At 45.9% G+C, this 20,219-nt stretch overlaps 2 protein-coding genes across 5 annotated transcripts in view; one reads left to right on the top strand and one right to left on the bottom strand.

Annotated features, from left to right (window-relative positions):
* The window catches only part of ACAT2 (acetyl-CoA acetyltransferase 2), an 833,137-nt gene that overhangs the window by 303,383 nt on the left and 509,535 nt on the right, over positions 1-20,219 (bottom strand). The gene's annotated exons all lie outside the window — the stretch shown is intronic.
* The window catches only part of AGPAT4 (1-acylglycerol-3-phosphate O-acyltransferase 4), a 52,388-nt gene continuing 35,867 nt past the window's right edge, over positions 3,699-20,219 (top strand). Inside the window, exons 1-2 of one of the 4 annotated variants that reach the window (XM_083732674.1) lie at positions 18,407-18,548; positions 19,399-19,521. The gene's annotated coding sequence lies outside the window, so the exon portion shown is untranslated. Of the gene's footprint in view, positions 3,779-18,406; positions 18,549-19,398; positions 19,522-20,219 lie in introns of those variants that run through there. The other 3 variants (XM_083732672.1, XR_014562542.1, XM_083732675.1) reach the window with 3 other exon arrangements.

Below are 20,219 nucleotides of genomic sequence, written 5' to 3'. Positions count from 1 at the left end.
TATAGGTTCTGCAATTAATGTAAACTATTATCTTGTAATCAATACTGGTTTGGTTTTACAGTTTTAAAGTAACACATTACCATGCAATACCAAAAGAGACATATGTTTTAATATAATTTTATACAATTATTTATTAATTCCATCCTAACCTCCTTTCTTTTTTTTGTAACCTTTTATTCATTTTCTATAACCAAACCACAAAAAAGAAAAAGAAAAACAAACAACACACACCAAAGAAAAAAGACAACATCAACCAAAACAAAACACATGAACAAACCAGAATACAAACATTAATTAACAACAAATAACGGTTGACTTCCCTCCATCTCGGTTTTGGGTTATGTAAATATTAAATCCATTCTGCAGTTTTTCATTTTATACCGTCTACACATCGCAAGGGTTATATTAAACCTACTGTTGGTACATCACCCCTGTGAAATTGCAAAAAATGTATAAGACTGGTGATAAAAGGTGTTGGAAGTGTAAATCTAAAGAGGGAAGTTTCTACCACATGTGGTGGAAATGTGAAGAAGTTAAAAAAAATTGGGAATCCATATACAATGAACTGAAAAAAATACTTAAATACACTTTCGTTAAAAAGCCTGAAGCCTTCTTTCTGGGAATGATCGGAGATGAGATTAAGAAAGAAGATCATATAATGTTTCAATACGCAACTGTAGCTGCCAGGATTCTGTTAGCACAAAATTGGAAAACCCCAAATATCCCGACCATTAAAGATTGGCAAATTAAATTATTTGAATATATGGATTTGGCAAAAATGACACAAAACATCAGACAGCAAAAAGGTACAAAGTTTATTGACGATTGGACCAAATTCATAAAATATATGGAAACAAATTCTAGAGATATAAAAACCATCCTAACCTCCTTTCAATGAGTTTAGGATAGAGTACAGTGGAACCTCGCGTTACGTACCATCCTCCTTACAAACGCTTCGGGTAACAGAGCTCCGCTAACCTGGACGTAGGTGCTCCTGGTAGTGAACTTTGCCCTGGGATGCGAGCGGAAGTCATGCGCCGGTGGCACGGCGGCAGCAGGAGGCCCCATTAGCGAAAGCAGGCCTGAGGTTAAGAATGGTTTTGGGTTAAGAATGGACCTCCAGAACGAATTAAGTTCGTAACCGGAGGTACCACTGTATATCATTCTATTCTGCCCATACTTTCACAACACCTCTGAGAAGTAGGCTAGACTGAGTGATGCAGTAACTGGCTCAAGGTTCCTTCCTACCTGAGGAATTTAATCTGGCAATCAGATGGTCGGTGGGTAGGTATATATAATGTGGCAGCAAATCAAGTGTGTTGGACATGAGTCTAGTCTTCATATTTTCTGGTTGCTTAGTACTGGCTTTGACACTGGGTTAATTTTACTTAAATTAGGGGGGAAGGCCATATGAGCCAAAGCAAGAATATAGATTTCTATCTTCTGATAGTAGCCAGGCGTATTATTACTCAGGGAGGTTCACAAACAGGATATTATGATGATGGTGATATTGATCCCATTAATCCCCAGCATCTGCTAGGCAGAAGCATCTTTGAAAACTCTGGCTATTCTTTCAGCTGCTATAGCTAGTAGTCATGGTATATTTATCTGGCAGGCATTCATCTTTTTAATGTCTTTTTTTGCTAGAGGCCATTACAATATCCTGTGGTGATGGAGTGCTGCCCAATTATCCAGTTTATAAAGAAGTCCTTCCTTTTGCTTGTTTTCAATTTGCTGGTTGTCAATTTCATTATATGTTCCTGGGCTTTTGCCTTTTTTAGAATAAATAAATTGGGTTGGATCCATGTGAAGAGCTTCCTGTTCTCCCAGGCTTTTTAATTACAATCTATGGCATGCTTCTGTTTTGGCATCAAGTTCACCCTTGCTGTGTTTTATCCTGGTTTTAGTTGTTCTGATTTTTGTTTTACAGGGCTTTTTCCTTTATGAGGTTTTTAAAGGGTTTTTTATTGTGAATTGTATTGTGTATTTTACTGTCTATGTAAACTGGCCAGATTTTTTGTGGGGGGAGAATATAAACAATGGCAAGAAGAAGAATCTAGTTTTCCCCATTATGCATCAAGTATGCTCATTGCAATAAATAGGACAAATGGCTATTATTCCATGAAGCTACCTTTATTTCTGAACCCCACCTGTTCACTCAAAGCCTGTACAACTTCTGTCCACCAAGCCTAACTCATCTTTATGGCCACATCTGGCCAGGTTTCCAGCACCCCACTGTCTGAGTGGTCTCAAGGGGCATTGGCATGGGCATAGCCAATGGCGGGCTGGGGGGGGGCAAGGGGCAGCTAGTTCCACAAATATTATTGAAAAACATTGAAAGTTCTCAATTATCTGAGCTTCTGCCCCCTCAGCAATGTCCTATTCACCCCAATAACAAAAATCTTGGCTATGCCCATGGGTGTTGGTAATGTCACTGAAGCCTATGATGTCAACAAACCATTTACTAACCAGCTTTGAAGCTGTACCCATCTCTTAAAAATGGGTTCCTTGCATTTTGATCAGTAATATGCCTAATAAGAAAGGTGAAATACACCTAAATATAATACAAATTCATGTACAATCAAAATAAAGCTTAAACGGTTAAACCTAAACAGTTGCTAACTAGACATTCTTAAGATTTATTATTATATAAAAAGCAGATATAAATGTTAATGGATGAGGTTTACCAGATCTGTTATTTTGAAATTGCTATGTATTGTATCGGAGAAAGACTCTAAAACAGAAAATTTACATTATGACATCGATCCTATAATTCCCAATTCCTTGCCCAGTATTGATTATTTTACAAAATATTTTTGCTGTTTTCAGTATACTGAAACTTCCAATGACTGCTTCCAATGACTCCATGTAGGTATTACATAGAATTTGGGATAAGATATTTTCAAGTAAACGTGCATTGGATTGGGCTGCATCTGGAGTCCAGAGCCAAAAGCTTCCACGCACCAGCTAGCACCTTTAGCTCTCTAAAAGTAATCAGATACCTTTGTCATTCTGAGTAATGGTAACACACTAAATCTCTTTTCCTTTTTATTTCGAACATTTGTACTGCACTTTTTGGCCAAAAGGGCTCCCAGAGTGCTTTGCATACAAACGAAATAAGAAAGTCCCTACCCACAGGCTTATAATCTTGAAAGAAAAATTACATGACACACAAAGGAAGAGTGATGCAGAGGGATGGGGAAATATATCACAGATTTCTAAACAGTGTACCGGGTAGCACAGTTCCAGGGGCATGGCGTGTCTGATGGAGCTGGGCTTCCAGCAAAGCTGATATAATGAGCCCCGTCGCTCGCTTTGTCTCTCCCTTTGAGGCAGCCTAATGGAGTGGCTGCTCCCAGGTGAGGGGAGAGGAGGCCTGATGGAGCTGACCTCTCACAGCTGTTGATGATCTTTCCAGGTGATGAATAATGATTTAATTTGGAGGCCACGCTCTTCTGGGCAGGACACGAGGCTCTTTCTGCAAGAGACGTGCGTGCGTCTTAGCAGAGAGGAAGGAAAAGATGCTCCACCAAGGAGACTGGCTTCTGCAACAGCTGAAAGCCAAGTGTGCATTTAGGGGGGGGTGCCCCCTTTTTTCCTCTCTCCCTCTTTCTGCCGCTTTGCAAGGATGTGACTGAGAGGAGCGTCAGCAAAGGAGCCTGTTTTCCTTTTGCGAAGGGACCCACCCCGAGGGCGGAGCCTGCCTTCCTTCCCCTCGCCGCTCGTGTCCCGCTTTTGCTCTCGCCACGCGCCGCTGCCGAGGGCTGCCTTGCGCCAGGTACGTGTCCCGGGAACTCTTCTTCGCTGTTTCCTTCTGGGGAAGTTGGCGGGGGGAGGGGGGCAGCCCTGGTCCTTTGAGCGCAGAAGCGTCTCGGTGGATGCAAGCTTAGGTCTCAGCAGGGAGAGAGATTTGGGTGCTTTGGAGCCAGCCGTGTCCGTGGAAGAGCTCGCTCGCATTGGTGGGATTTTCCTTCTGCTCTCTCGCGTCCGTATCTCCATTCATTGTGTGGGGCGGGGGAAGCCCGGGTGGCTGGAGGCCACGAGCATCTTCCTGCTACATGTTGGCTCTCTTGTGCGCCGTGCAGCATGCTCCGCTCCAGCTTCCCTTCTTCCCCGTTTCCATGGAAACACCAGACCAGACCATCGTCACCATATAGACTTGTGTGTTTCGAATGGGTGCGTTTGTGTCAGGGTCGGACACGCGTTGGTTGCCTTCTCCCGTTCGGCGAGGAGAAGGTCGGGGAGGGAACGAGGTTGCTCAGGAAACGGCCGCTTTGCTGAAGTTGCTTTGCCATCCACCAACGGGAGGTGGTGGTTGTCTAAAATAATCCGCTTTGGCTGATGAAATGCAACAGGGTGCTCAAGGAGACGCAGCCTGTCTCTCCTAAGATGTCTCTCCCTAGATCTGTAATTGTGGATTCAGCATTTTAGAGCCAAGGGTGGGAATTGCTGCTTGCCTGCGTCAAGTTGTCCCAGAATGGAGGAGTTTTTCCTGCCACTGTCAAGAATGTTTGCTAGTGCTGCTTCTAGGGCAGGCACATCCAGCTCCCTAGAGACTGTGGTCTACTCCCCGCAAAAAAAACAAACAAAAAAACAAAAAACCTGACAGTGATCTACCCATTGTCATTGGATGGAGAAGGAGGGTGCATGGGGTGGGTGGGTTGCCCAGATTTGTTGAGCTTTGCTTTTTTTTTTTTTTGCAGAGGATTGCCCAGAGTTCTTCAGCTTTTATTTGTTAACATTTGGTAAACTTTATTTAATCCCACGATCAATAAAGGTCCTGCGATCTACCAGGATCAGCCAGGGATCTACCTGTAGATCACAATCTGCTGCTTGTACATGCCTGTTCTAGGGTATTTTTGTTGCAAAACTTTGTGTTTTTGTGTGAACTGTTATTGATTACTGGTATTGGTGGCAAGATAACATAATGCATCATGTGATAATAAGGATTGTCTAAACTTAAGAATGAGTAAAATTCCTGTTCCTTTTGTTTAGGACCTTAACATTCTTAGGTTCTTTCTGTGAAATTATTCCCAAGGTTTAAAGGAGCGGAACAGAGCAGCTTCCATAGGGTTATTCAAGCTGCCCTTTGTGGCTCCTTTTGAACTTCAGAGGTTTTTGAACTCCAGGGATGCAATGCATCTTAATTTAAATCAGTGTAGTTAATGGAACATGCATAGCATCCTATGCAGAAGCCCCTCATAGTTATTAGCCCATTAACTTCAGTGGGCAGCTGTGACCAGCTGCAAAGAGCCAGGCTGTACTCTAGCTGAAGTTTGGCTATGCTGCCTTAACTGACTAGAGAAATTTACTTAAAGGCAACTTTCAGGTCACAGCTGCACAGGTGTTTACTTTTAGGGAGGGCAACTGCATGCCTCAAATAATCTCTGCATTTCTCAAAGTACTGCACCTTCAGAATATGCTGGTTGTGGGCTGGTTGAACTGTAGACAGAATAGCTGCTGAGTTGGTAATGCAATCTGCTCTGTATTTGTTTGTTAAAAGCAATACTTCCTGTAGCTTTTGTTCAGCACTGCTTTGATGTTAAACCAGGAAGTGCAGAAAGCAACCATGGAAACAATCTTAGTGTTCTGGGATAGATCTTTGTCCTATTTGACTTATACAGGAGAGCTTAGTGGATATTACATTTCCACCCTCCCCACCACTCGATGTCTGCAGCTCAGGGAGAAGGCCACAATGCCCTCAAGGCTTGTGTCTGCACCTGGGGTAGTGAAATGGAATTGGTGCTAGTCCAAAAACATTTTGCTTCCTGGAGTCCAAATGGTACCGCAGCCCCCCACCCACAGAGGTATTGCTGCACCATTCAGACACCAACCAAGCCTTGCCTTTATCTTCTATCCCTGCCCCAGTGCCACCTGAAGCAAGTCTATTCAGTGTGATGCATGCCAGCACTGGCCTTGGTTGGAATACATTTTGACCTTGTTTGCATGTAGCACTAAACCATAGTTTAGCATATGAGAATGAGTTGCAATAAGCTGGGTAGTGCACTCCCTTTCTGTCTTTGGCATGGTTACAAGGAGCTTGGAAGCATTTTCTGTTTTAGATTAACCACTGTGATTTTACTGAAACCAAGACAAGCTGTTTTGGTTAGTTTATGAATCTGATTTCTTTTTGTTAACCACAGTTTAGGGTTTTGAATGCAATGTTAAACTGTATTTGAAGCCCTGCAACTTATGCAGGGCAGTGGTGGAGGGGAGGAGTCCTAAGATGAGGGTGAATATAAACACTGGTGGGGCAACAAAACATGAGGCATAAAGCAGCAGCTGTTAACACGAGAGAGGAGAGTCCCAGGCAGGAAATGAAGGGGAGACTATACAGACGATCATATGACCAAGACACATGAAAGAGACATGGAGCTGTTGGATGGGGTCCGGCAGGCTTCCCTGTGCCCCACTGGACTCCCATGGATAGCTCTCCGTCAGCTTCCTGTAGCAGAGTCGTCACAGCGGTAGAAACTGTTGCTATGTGTGTGTAATAAATCAGACTGCACGCAAGCGTTCTTGCTTAACTCCAATAGTCTTTAATCGTGTAGAAAAACATCTTAAATCAGCCCGGCGAGAGAGCACACATCTTGCTGCCTCGCCGCAAAAGCGAAAGGAAAAAAGACACAGAGAAACACTCCCCTCTGTGAATACAGCCATGCCTCAGACTGTGAGACGTCACTCAGAACTGTTTAACCCTGTAAGTTCTGATTCTCTTCACACCCCCTCTCGTCTCGCATCCTGAGGGAAACTGTGAACACACATCTACAGACCTCTGAGGGTTCAACACCCTTTCCATTGCCTCTCATCCCTTTCTGGCGTTTGTCTCAGGCAATCGTTGAACCTCCTCAAAACTCCCAGGTTCGCACTGTGTGAAACCAATCCACGCACTGGTGACCTGAAACCTCTCAGGTGGAACTCCCTTCGTGGTGCGAGTGGACCGTCTGAGCACAAACCCAGGTGCTCCTTCTGACCCACTGTGGCCAGCAAGTGTGTCCTCTACATCAGAAGACTCCCCCTCTGACCTAGTGCGTCTTCGCGCCTTCTGTACTTTGCTAACAGGAGACGAAGGCTCACTCTTGGGCTCTCTTTTAACAACCTGTGGAGATGCCCAACCCTGTTCTTGACCCTGTTCAGAGACTTGGTCCTCAGCAACAGGTTCAGCCTCTAGCTCTCCCTCCTCCTCAGAATCAGACAGACATTTTGAGAGAACGTCAGGATTCGCATGGATCCTTGACCAACCATTCTGCTCACAGAACTCAGCATGTTTACTGATCAGAAGCTTGGTCTGATCACCTTCTGCATATGCAAACCTCCACCCCTTTGTCGCAGGTTCATATCCACAGATGATCATTTTCTGGAACCTCGGGCCACCTTGCTTTCGTTGAGCCTTTGGCACAGGCACTGAGGCCTGTGAACCAAACACATGGAAGAAATGCAGCTTCGGCTTCATTCCGTGGAGCATGAAATATGGGGTGTCACCTACCACTGAATTGTAGGACCTGTTCATCGTGATATTGGGCATCCTCCAGGCCTCGCTCCAAAAACTCTGAGGCAAACCGGAGTCACACAGTAGAACCTCTGTTGCCTGAGCCAGAGCTTTACTCCTGAGCTCCACCACGCCTCTCTCCTGAGGAGAAGTAGCACCCGTCACCTTGTGACGTATCCCCTTCTGACGGAAGAAACTCTGCAGAGCAGACCCAGTAAACTCTGCACCTCGGTCACTCTTGAACCCCTGCACTTTGGTGGAGAACCGTAGTTCCACTGCCACAACCCAATCTTTGATCAGTTGCGCTGCTTCACCTTTCGTTCTCAGCGAGAAGCACCAGCCATTCTGGCTAAAATCATCTGTCAGTGTCAGCACAAACCTGGCCCCGCCCAGACTTGGCTTTGGCATGGGCCCAAAAAGGTCTGTGTGCACAAGCTCAAAAGGTTTTGTGGTTACCCTCTCCAACCTGGGATAACTGCACCCTTTTACCTTTGCCTTTCTGCATGCCCTACAATCTAGGGATTGGTCACATGATTTCATCCTGCACCCTACTGTGTACTGGGGCAACCTTTGGATATCTTCCCAAGAGCCATGTGACATTCTTTTGTGCCACAAGTGAGCACATGAATCATGAGTGGGAACGTTTGCACACTTCGCCTGTGCTCCCTCACCCTCCAGAGGTGTCTCCAAAACGAAAAGATTGTTCTGGCATGCAACACTGACGAGTTGTCTCCCACCCCTGGAAATAGAACAGACATCATTTTCAAAGCAAACCTTGTACCCCTCCTGTAAGAGACAAGATACAGATAAAAGACAGTGTTTCATCTCAGGCACAACGTAAACCTCCAGCTCCGCCTGCAAGAAAGAAACATAAACATTTGCCACGTTAGACAAAGGCTTCTGTGACCCATCAGCAAAAACAACTGTTTTCCCAGCTGAAACAGCTCTGCGGTTCCACATCTCGACACCAGGTGTCGCTGTTATCAGGTGATGGCTGGCTCCAGAGTCGATGACCCAGCGCATCATTCTGTCCTCACTGGAGTTAGCCTTTAGTGTTGCCATGGAGGCAGTTAAGTGATAAGGACCGTCTTCACTCCCTGAGTCACGTCCTCCCTGCGCATTCCCATGCTGGCCTCCTTTCCTGGACTGGCTGCCATGGAAACCTGGCTGACTGCCATGGGAAGCGACCTTGGAGACATCCTGCCCAGCCTCTCTGGCTCTCCGGGGGCAGGATCTACGCAGATGGTCAGGAGAATTGCAAACAAAGCAGCGACGAGTGGAAAAAGCCTGAACTGTACCTTCCGCTGGCCTGGCCCCCCCTCCCCGCAACTGGATGGGCTCCTTGTGCCAGCTCGGCCCTCTCTAACACGGTGTTCCTGTTCGTCACTCAAGCGTCCTGTCACGTACGCTAGCGTAAGATCTGCGGGATTCATCGATTCCAAAGTTAGACACAAATTGTCATAACTTTTGTCCAAAGAGCTGAGCAAAATATAAACTTTCAGTTCCTCAGAAAAGTTAACTTGCAACAGCCTCAACTGGTTGAAAACAGAGAGCATCTCAGTTACATGCTGTCTGATGCTGTCACCAGGACACAGCCTCATCTCAAACAAGCGTCTGGTAGTGTGGATCTTTGGCCCAGCTGTGGTCCTGTGGTGCACTCTTTCCAGTGCCTGGTAGGCCTCATGAGCAGTCTCCAGCCCCTCTACCAAAGGTAGCTGCGAACCCTCCAAACTGAGCACAATAGCTCCCAGGGCTTTGTGATTTCTTCTCTGCGAAGCATGGGCAGTTGCAATTTCTGCTGCTGAAGCACCGGCTGCCGCTGGTGGTTGTGGAGGCCCTTGGACCGCCTCCCACAGACCCTTGGCTACCAGCCATGCCTTCAGCTTCCTACTCCACTCCTCCCAATTCTTTCCGTTCAATTTTTCGAACGGGACTGCGTACGATTCATGGCTGTCTGCCATCTTCTCCCCCGGGGCTGAGCGTACTCCCGTAACAGCAGCAGCTCCTCCGGCACCCGGTCCTCGGAGATCCGTTCCTCCCAGCGAGCTCCACTGCCTCAAACCTTAGGCAGGACTCCAACTGGCTGCAGCCTCCTCTCAGTTGGCTTTCTCACACACCTGCACGACTTGGCAACAGTTTCAAAGCTTGGCTGACCTCCCCATAACCTGTGGTTGTTGGATGGGGTCCAGCAGGCTTCCCTGTGCCCCACTGGACTCCCATGGATAGCTCTCCGTCAGCTTCCTGTAGCAGAGTCGTCACAGCGGTAGAAGCTGATGCTATGTGTGTGTAATAAATCAGACTGCACACAAGCATTCTTGCTTAACTCCAATAGTCTTTAATCGTGTAGAAAAACATCTTAAATCAGCCCGGCAAGAGAGCGCACATCTTGCTGCCTCGCCGCAAAAGCGAAAGAAAAAAAGACACAGAGAAACACTCCCCTCTGTGAACGTAGCCACGCCTCAGAATGTGAGATGTCAGTCAGAACTGTTTAACCCTGTAAGTTCTGATTCTCTTCACAGTGAGCAAGTGGGTGAGTTTGGGAGAGTAATAGAAAAACGTCATGGAAGAATGTGAGCAAAGATGTGTGTATGCATGAGTGGAGGAAAGGATATGAATGTGCAGGTTGTACAGCAAACTGAGTGAAAGGGGCTTGTGCAGTGGAGACAGCGTTGCTGTGTAAGTGGGAGGAAGAAAATGGAATGGAGAGGCAATGAGCAGAGTGAAGCTGTAACCTGCAAAGGAGCTGCTGGTGTGGCAGATTGCCAGGCTCTTCATACAAGGTACAGCAAGGGAAGCCATAGGGAATTAAGGCAGTAAGGACTAGGGGCTGGCTTCCCCAGAGGTGGGCAGAAGGAGCACTCTAGAGACATTTGGAGCTCTCAGGATGAGAAAAAAGGGAGTAAAAGAAAACTCTCACACTAAGATTCATCTAGAATGGAGGGGCAGCATGCAAGCCAGAAGTTTGCTAGCTCATTTCTGTAATGCTAAACCATAGTTAAACATGGCCAGAAGAACATGTGGCTCTCCAGATGTTGTTGGCCTCCACTCCAACTGTTTATAATGGCTGGGGCTGATGGGAGTCGGAGGACTCCTGGTAGAGGGAGGCTGGTCCACACTGATGGACAATGGGTCGCCAGGGTTAAAGGCAGAGGTCTTTCACAATTCTCCCTGGAGATGCAGGAGATTCAGTGGGGGACCTTCTGCACCTAAAGCTGGTGCTCTACTGAGCTATGGCTCTGACCTTGGTGAGTATCAAACATAGGAACCTGGCTAAAGGTTTTCTGAGGGGATGGAATAGAAGGAGGCCTCAGTCCTCCCACCCTCACAGGCACACTTGGATGCAGGAGAGAGCCTTGTTGGTGGCTACTCCCAAACTTTGGTACTCCTTCCCTAGAGAAACTAGACTAGCTCCCTCCTTGTCCTTCTGCCAGCAGGTGAAGACCTTCTTGTTTCAACAGGCTTTTAGGAATGGATTGATTTTAATGAAAGGGCTGGTTGTAATTACTGGTATGGGTTTAATAGATTTTTTGTGTGTATATATATATAGATTTATCAATGTTTAATTCTTTTTAATGATTGTTTTTTCTTTGTTTTTTCTTTTCTTTTCTTTAGCAGTTCTTATTTTTATCTCCAAGTCACTTTGAGTGCCGTCGGGGAAAAAGGTGGGGTATGCATAAAGATATAATCAATGTAATCCAGACTCTAGCCACAATGTCAATGTGATGAATCTGTGTTGCAAGCGAGGCATAATTATTGTTTTGCATGCAGGTACTTTTCATGGCTACTTATGTAAGAGACTATTACATTTCATCTAGCAAGCTGATCTGTGACCCTCATACTTCCAGAATTGAGTCAGAGCTCTTACATTCCCTACTTCCTTGCAAAATGGAATTAAGATTATGGGATTTTAAAATACAGTATTATGGGTTTCAATGAATTTATTTTGGTTCCTGAAATTGTGTACATACTGGGGTTGCATTGGAAATCTTTGCTCATAGTAAATTGAGGGCTAGGAATTAAACTATTTCATAAAACTGTAGTGCAAAATGTGATCAGGTGGAGTTCTGCCATGACCTTCAGAAAGTATAAAGCTTCATTCATTCTTCCTTGTTTGTACTTAAGGGCACCCTGCTGCACTTATATACAGTGGTACCTCTGGATGCGAATGGGATCCGTTCCGGAGCCCCGTTCGCATCCTGGAGCGAACGCTACCCGTGTCTGCATGGGTCGCGATTCGCCGCTTCCGCGCATGTGCGTGACGTCATTTTGAGCATCTGTGCATGCGCGAGCAGCGAAACCCGGAAGTAACGCACTCCATTACTTCCGGGTCGCCACAGAGCGTAACCTGAAAATGCTCAACCTGAAGCACATTTAACCCGAGGTATAACATGGAGACTTGAGTAGTGGATTTGACTAGCGCTACAAACTGCAGGAAGGAGAATGCTCGGATCCTGCTTGTGTGCTTACCTTGGGCATCTGGTTGGCCTCTGTAAGAACAGGCTGCTGAACTAGAAGGGTTCCTGGCCTGATCCAGGAGGGCTGCTCTTAAGTTTTTATGCTTCCATATTAGGATCTTTAATGTTGAGAATTTGCTTTTCTACTATGCTGGCCTCTTCTGGGAAGCAGGGTGGTGTGGCGGGGCGGAGAGCAATTGCCAAAGGAAGATGTAAAGCCCACACACAGCTTGTGAAGTGCTCCCCAGCTGCTGCTTCCATGAGGAGCCCCTCAAAACTGGCAACCTCTAACTGAAATGTAATAGAGGAATTAACATTGCAGTGTGGTACTGCAAACAGGAAATGGTAGGGCTTCATTAACCATGTCATCATTAGACCACTCCTCCTGTCAGTTGTCCCAATTCTTAAGAAGAATATGAGAAGAGCCTTGCTTGATCAGGCCAAAGACCAATGAACTCCAGAATCCTGTTCTCACAGCAGCCAACCAGATGCCCATGGGAAGCCTTCAAGCAGCACTTGAATGTGATAGCATGCTTCCTACTTGCGCTCCCAACAACTTGTATTCAGAACCCTTCTGCCTCTGATACTGGAGGCAGTGCATAGCCCTCATGGCTAGAAGCCATTAATAGCCTTATCCTCCTTGAATTTGTCTAATTCATTTAAAAAACCATCCATGTTTGTGACCATCACTGCATCTTGTGTCAAATTCCAGAGATAAGCTCTGCATTGTGTAATCAACAACTTCATTTTGTGCATCCTGGATTTTCCAATTTTCCGCTTTACTGAATGATGCTGGGTAATATTGTGAGAGGAGGAGATTGCATTTCCATTCAAAAGGTGGGTGATGGGCAGAAATGGTAAAGCCTAAAGCTTTTGAGGTCTGAGAAAAAGTGGAAGAACTACGGGGAAAGCATAAGGGGGGGGAGAGCAATGTTTCCACGATGATATGCTCTGTAAAACGTGAGTAAACACACAGTGGTCACACAGTAAATGTATAGTGTGGAAGTACCATGACTGTCTTGCAGGAAATAATTGTTACCTAGAGTTAGTGGCCAACTGTGGAAGCCATAGGAAGAATGAGTATAGCCTGTGTGGTTTTCAACCTGGAGTGCTGTTATCATTGCATATCTGGGTTTTTGGGGAGAGCCTTTGGCAAATGTTAGCAGCAGAAAGACACAAATTGAGTTGTTTCCCAAACTGCAACTGGCTGAAACCAAAAGGTGGTGTCAGGATTGTTTCACAGTGGTGTGCTCAAAGATCTCTCCATCAAAAGTTAAAAGATTGTCATGTTTCACTATTATAAGTGGGTTGATAGAGTTCTGTTGAAAAGTGAATTGGTGCTGAATTTTTCTTTTAGAAGAAGAGCTTTGAATTTATTATTGTGACGCTGAAAGCTAAGTCTTTCTTCATATTTATCTTGTGTATTTCTGGCTTCTTCCATATAGCTTGATTTGTATGTTGAACTGCTAGACTACTTGTTGTAAAAATCAATTTTGGTACGTATGTTGTGTTAACAGCGTGTATGTGTGAAGAAAAGTATAATATAGAAAGAGGGCTATTGGTGTGTCCCTTCCATCTTTGCAGTTTGATTGAGATACATGTACTGCTGAACTGAACCCAGGCTCAACCATCGGTCTTGCCCATTTTATTTCTTCCTCTCTCTTGACAGCGGTGTAGCTAGCCACTTGGGTGCTGGGTGCAGTGCGTGTCCTGCAGCCGGGGGCAGGGCACACTGCGTGGAGCCTCTTTGCTGCCTCCCCCTCAGCTGTGGGGTGTCTGAGGGAGAGCTGGTGGGCAGACACAAGTCCCACGCTGTTGTTGCAGGCAGCATGAAGCCTGGAGGCACCCAAGCCACCACAACACTCCAAGGAGAGACGCGTGGCTCAGGCACGCTGCAGGCCCCATGGTAAGTGCTGGCCCGCGCGGTGTGGCACCCAGTGCCAGCCGCATTTCATTATGTTTGTTGACAGAACTAAAAAGTTTTGTGAGCCCAGTTTTTTAAAAAACTCATATTTTTGTCATTTTGTCACCCCCCTCAGTGATGACACCCAGGGTGGACTGTACCCCCCATTCCTCTGCCACTGCCTCTCAACTACATCCTAAGTTTGCTGTCCCATTATTGCTGTTTTTCATTAGTTTATTCTGTGTGCTTTGTTTCATTTGAAAGCTTAAAATGAGTTTTGTCACCCAATGGGTACTACATATGACACAATATTCCAGATAGTTGTCTCTCCCATTGTAGGGGAAAGTGTGTACAATGTGTCATTAAATGACATTTCAGTGTGTGTGTGCCAGTTTTTGCAGCATATACCACAGATGTGAACCTATAGCCAGGCACAGCTTCCTGTTGTGTTGAGTGCATGGTGAAATGGGGACATGCATGCTTCCTATATGATACGGAAGCAATACTCGGGTCATCATCATACATTGCCTCTTTTCCTCTTGAGAAGGCTCAGACTATTATCGTACTTTCCCCCCCTTTTTAAACTTGGTAAGGTTTTCTGCTACTGGACATTTTTTAAAAATATATTTGCAAAATGTAATAGGGTTGGCCCCTGCCAACAAATCACCCCCCCCCCCCCCCGTAATTTGAGCAGTAAACTGGAACATTCAGCTCCAGCAATAGAACTGTGTGTCATTACTTTGGATTATTCCCTGGCACCATGGGATATGTGGTGGAGAGGGAATTGTCTGAGTAGTCAAGCTCATAGGCCCCATGGGAGATAAAGCTACTTACATAGTTTTAAATTAGAGTATCCTTTATTAGAATCTGTGACAGCTCTCAGCCGTACCATGGGTCCTGTGCCATGTGGGGAAGGGAGATCTGGTGTAACAGAGTGTACCCAGGGATACAAACAGGATTTCCTGGACCCAGGACACTGTATGTGGATTGGGCCCCCTGCATTGCCCCCCACACACACACACACTGCAGACAATCTGTTGACAAGAACTGCTGCATATGCTAGTCCATGTTTCATAGCCCTGAGAGTGACAGCAAAATACCCACACAAGACAAACAAAACATTTGCCCAACCATGACAAAATAAAAACAAGCAAACATATTACTCTATAGTTAGGTGCAGTTTCACAACTGTCTCCTGCAGTGCCAGTGCATGCTTCTTGGAGGCAGGATCTGTCACCACCTCTACAGCTTCCCCCAAGGCTGCCTCTTGGTGAATAGGAGGCAATGCTGGTCTCCTCCCACCTTTGTTCCTAAGATAGATCTTTACTCTCCCCCCATTATTCCTGATGGAGCTCTTCATTCACCACTTCTTCACTGGCCAGGGAAGAGGGCATTTTGTGGTTCACCTCAAGTGCCAAAATGTCTTGGGTCAATCCTGTACTCGCCTGCAGTGCCTCCATCTTGCCAGGATTCAAGCTCAGCTTGCTTTTCCTCATCCATTTCACCACCAGGCCCAGGCAATGGTCCAGCGATGGCAATGCACAGCCCCTCCTGATTCAGATGTTTTGTTTTGTCTTAAATAATTTTTATTATCCTGATTCAGATGTTACAGATAAATAGAGCTGTCATCAGCAGACTGTTGCCACCTTGCCCTGAAACTCCTAATGACCATTCCCAGCAGCTTTATGTAGATATTAATTGGCTCTGGAGTCTCATACGGCATCTCATAGTGTAGCCACCAGGGGCCCTTGAAGATTTTACCTTTAATGTGGCCATCTTTTGCACACTTTTATGGGTGTGAGCTCTACTGAACACAGCGGGACTTACTTCCAAGTGACCATACAATGGCTTGGGGCCTTGGACTGTATCTGGTGTCCAGAGCCAAAACCTTCCACACACCAGGTAGCACTTTTAGCTTCCTAGTAGTCAGAGATTTGTCATTCTGAGAAATGGTCGCACTCTAAATGTTTCCTTTTGTTAATGAACTTTCCAGGTGATGAGTAGGGGGGGGGCATTTCCCCGTTTGTAATACTCACGGGCCATGTTTCATTTAAATGAATAATGATCTGATTTGGAGGCTACGATCCTCTGCGCAGGACACGAGGCTCTTTCTGCAAGAGACGTGCGTGCGTCTTAGCAGAGAGGAAGGAAAAGATGCTCCACCAAGGAGACTAGCTTCTGCAACAGCTGAAAGCCAAGTGTGTAATTGGGGGGGGGGGGGTCTGCCTGTGTCTGTTTGGCGGGGCTTTGAGAAGGACAGAGGGAAGCAGCCCCCTTTTTTGTTTCTCTCCCTCCGGCGCTTTGCAAGTAAGTGACTGAGAGGAGCGTCAGCAAAGGAGCCTGTTTTCCTTTTGCGAAGGGACCCACCCCGAGGGCGGAGCCTGCCTTCCTTCCCCTCACCGCTGGTGTCCCGCTTTTGCTCTTGCCACGCGCCGCTGCCGAGGGCTGCCTTACGCCAGGTACGTGTCCCGGGAACTCTTCTTCGCTGTTTCCTTCTGGGGAAGGGGGAGGGGAGGGCAGCCCTGGTCCTTTGAGCGCAGAAGCGTCTCCAGTGGATGCAAGCTTAGCTTTCAGCAGGGAGAGGGTTTTGGGTGCTTTGGAGCCGGCCGTGTCCGTGGAAGAGCTCGCTCGCATTAGTGGGATTTTCCTCCTGCTCTCTCGCGTCCGTATCTCCATTCATTGTGGGGGGGGGCGGGGGGAGGCCGGGCAGCTGGAGGCCACGAGCATCTTCCTGCTACGTGTTGGCTCCCTTGTGCTCCGTGCAGCATGCTCTGCTCCAGCTTCCCTTCTTCCCCGTTTCCATGGAAACACAAGACCAGACCATTGTCACCATATAGACTTCAGAATGACACCCGGCAATGTCCCTTGTGTGTTTCGGATGGGTGCGTTTGTGTCAGGGGTGGACACGCGTTGGTTGCCTTCTCACGTTCGGCGAGGAGAAGGTGGGGGAGGGAACGGGGTTGCCCAGGAAAGCAGACATTTGTGACATTCTATAGACGGCCGCTTTGCTGAAGTTGCTTTGCCATCCACCGACTGGAGGTGGTGGTTGTCTAAAATAATTAGCTTTGGCTGATGAAATGCAACAGGGTGCTCTAGGGAGACGCAGCCTGCCTCTCCACATTTTACAGCCAAGGGAGGAAATGGCCGGTGGGAATTTCTGCTCGACTGTGTGTCAAGTTGTGCCTGGATGAAGGGGCTTTCCTTGCCTCTGTCAAGAATGTTTGCTAGTGCTGCTTAAGACCAGGGCTGAAGAACCTGCGGCTGGCCAAATTTTGTTGCACTCCCGACTCGACTCAGCCCCAGACCCCCGGCCCCTGATCAGGCATGATGGGAGTTGCAGTCTGTTGACAACTGCTGGACCACTAACCCTCTCCCTGAGTTAGACTAAGGTGATGACACAGCTGTTGGAGCAGATGTTTAGGTCCATTGGGCACTGCAATTCTACAGAATAACATTTGCGTCCGACATGTACAAACAAGGAGATAAGGATACTCTTGTAAGCAGTGGCGTAGCGTGGGGGGTGCAGGGGGGGCCGGCCGCACCGGGCGCAACATCTGGGGGTTAGGGTTAGGGGGCGCAAATCCACGGGTTAGGGGGTGCAAATTACTTGCCTTGCCTCGAGTGCTGACAACCCACGCTACGCCACTGCTTGTAAGTAGCCTTATTTCTAAGAGTGTGAGTTACTTCTAGTAGTGCTGCTGCTGCTATTTGTTGCTTGGATCTGCTTATACCTCCATAAGAGCTAGTTTGTCACTGAAAGGTTTTGATCTTAAAAACGCTTGGAAGGCCCCCTGTCATCCTTCCCCCTTTTTTATTGACCCATCGGTGCAAATGTGTGAAAGATTCCAACTGTGGCAAGGATAAGAGTATGTTTTGTGGATATTTATAAACTGGTCTTTCGGTGTGTGTGTTTTTTTAAAAAAAAAATATCGTAAGACATTTTAATACTTTTATTCAGCATTTTTTGTAAAATGTAACAAAAGTGGCAAAACTACTTATTTATTGTTGTGTGAACATTCATGGAAGAGAGACATCACCTATCACATAAAGTGGATAGCGCAGGGGTTGGCTGTTCTTTGGGTCAGAGTTGTGTGTGATGGACATTAAATCTGACATCAAAATACCTGAAAGTGGTCATGTCAGACCTCCATCACTTAACAACTATTAAAAATCGGCAGTTAGACATCCACAGGCTTTTCCTGTGAGGTTTGCCAAAACTTCATCTTCTCAGTGGGATGTAAGGTGTTATTATGGATAGATAAATGCAATCTTTAGTAGTCTGCTATTAAAACTAGTCTGCTTAAGTAGTTTGCTATTTATTAAAAACTGTCTATTTTTACTTTTTTTCTGTATAAGCTGAACATTTTTTTTTGAATCTATGGACTTATGACAGGTGTTAGCTTTTGTCCCAAACATCGTCGTCATTATTTAAATGGAGATTGCATATGAAAATGGTGAAGTTTATTGAGTGGGCTTGTGATAGTTTATTGGTGTGTGCTGTATGCTATAGTTCCAACTGTATGCCAGAGTTGCAAAGTATACATTTATTTAGGGAACTATTGTGGCAGCTCCGTTCTTAGTTTTTATTCTAGACAGAATCTATTTGAAACATTCAGCTTGAGCAAGAGCTGAAGTTAGTTAATTTCCCAGGAAATTTGTTGGCCTAAGCGACTTCAAGCCTTCTGATATATAAACCTGACAGGTATTTTGTTCTTTATTGCTTCTGATGATTTTGGATCAGCCAGACTTCAGTGTTTGTAGAGATGCAGCACACTTTGTCAATGACGTTTTCTGAACCTTTTCCATTAAAAAAACCCCAGGGAGTATGTCCTCTAGGTGGAATAGTAGATGTGGACTTGCAAAATGTACCTTATTTATTTTTAAAATTTGTATTTTTCTCACTTCTTATCAGATGAAGACCAACCATATATAATACTAAAACTTAATACTGTGTGTGTATATTCACACAAACACACCAAGCTATATACAGCCAACAACAGCCCTCACCCCCCCACCCCCAATATAGCATTGAGCAAATTGCCGTTCATCAGAGCATGCATGACAGCTGGTTTTAAATTGCTTCCTATTTTAGCTGTCCTTATACAGAAAGCTCTTTGTCCAATATATATGGCAAGCTTAATGCATACAATCTTCTTCTTGCCAAGGTTCCATAAATCCACTTGCCAGCAGCAAGCACCCCTGATTCTGCCCCACATGTCCAACACAAAGATTGTTTTTCTGAGGGGCTACTGCATGATGCAAGGCAGCAGCAAGGCATTGCTGGCAGTGTTCAAAATTAGCCAGGTGCCAGACACATTTTGCGCCTGGCTATAGGCCGCTTGTGACCAAGTGAAGATGCCTGGGCCCCACCTGGAGTCCTGCGTCCAGTTCTGGGTGCCACAATTTAAGAAGGATATTGAGAAGCTGGAACATGTGCACAGGAGGGCAACTAGGATGAACAAGGGTCTAGAAGCCAAGCCTTATGAGGAATGATTGAGGTTTATTTAGCCTGGAAAAGAGGAGATAGGATACCCATCTTCAAATATCTCAAGGGCTGTCACATGGAAGATGGAGCAATCTTGTTTTCTCCTTCTCTGGGTGGTAGGAACCAAGCCAGTGGATTCAAGTTACAAGAAAGGAGACTCTAACTAAACATCAGGAAGAGCTTTCTGATGGTAAGAGCTGTTTGACAGTGGAACAGACTCCCTCAGAAGGTGGTGGACTCTCCTTCCTTGGAGGTTTTTAAGCAGAGGTTGGAGGGCCATCTGCAATGGATGCTTTAGTTGAGGTTCCTGCTATGCAGGGGGTTGATGACCCTCAGGATCCCTTCCAACTTTACAATTATATGATTCTGTGATTAAGATATTATGGTGAAATAGAACTGAGTGTCATCAGCATACTGATAGCAATACGCTATCATTATGAAACTCCCTAATGAACATTCCGTTCCCAACAATTTCATGTAGATATTAAATAGCACTGGAGATAAGAGAGTCCCCTACAGCACCCCACTGTGTAGCTACCAGGAGGCTCAAAGGCAATGCTATTCTTTGGACTTGGTCCTAAAGGCAGGATTGGAACCGGTGTAATACAGTCAGTGCTGGTCCCAAGGCTAACACACACACACACACACACACACACAGAGAGAGAGAGAGAGAGAGAGAGAGAGATGTCTTGTAGAAAAAATGAAAAGCACAAAACTTGAAACTAAATTTATTTTAATTCGCAAGTAATACAACAAGCTTTGCCTGTGGATGGTGTATTTTAACAAAGGCCACAAAGTTTTTGTTTGACAAAGTTTGCTAAAAGGATAAAATAGGTGGTACAGTGGTACCTCGGGTTAAGTGCTTAATTCATTCCGGAGGTGCGTTCT

The sequence above is a fragment of the Podarcis gaigeae genome, assembly GCF_964106915.1.
Source record: "Podarcis gaigeae genome assembly, chromosome: 3".
Classification (NCBI taxonomy): Eukaryota; Metazoa; Chordata; class Lepidosauria; order Squamata; family Lacertidae; genus Podarcis; species Podarcis gaigeae.
Note: the sequence above shows the minus strand (reverse complement) of the source record. Positions and strands in the feature narration are given on the sequence as shown.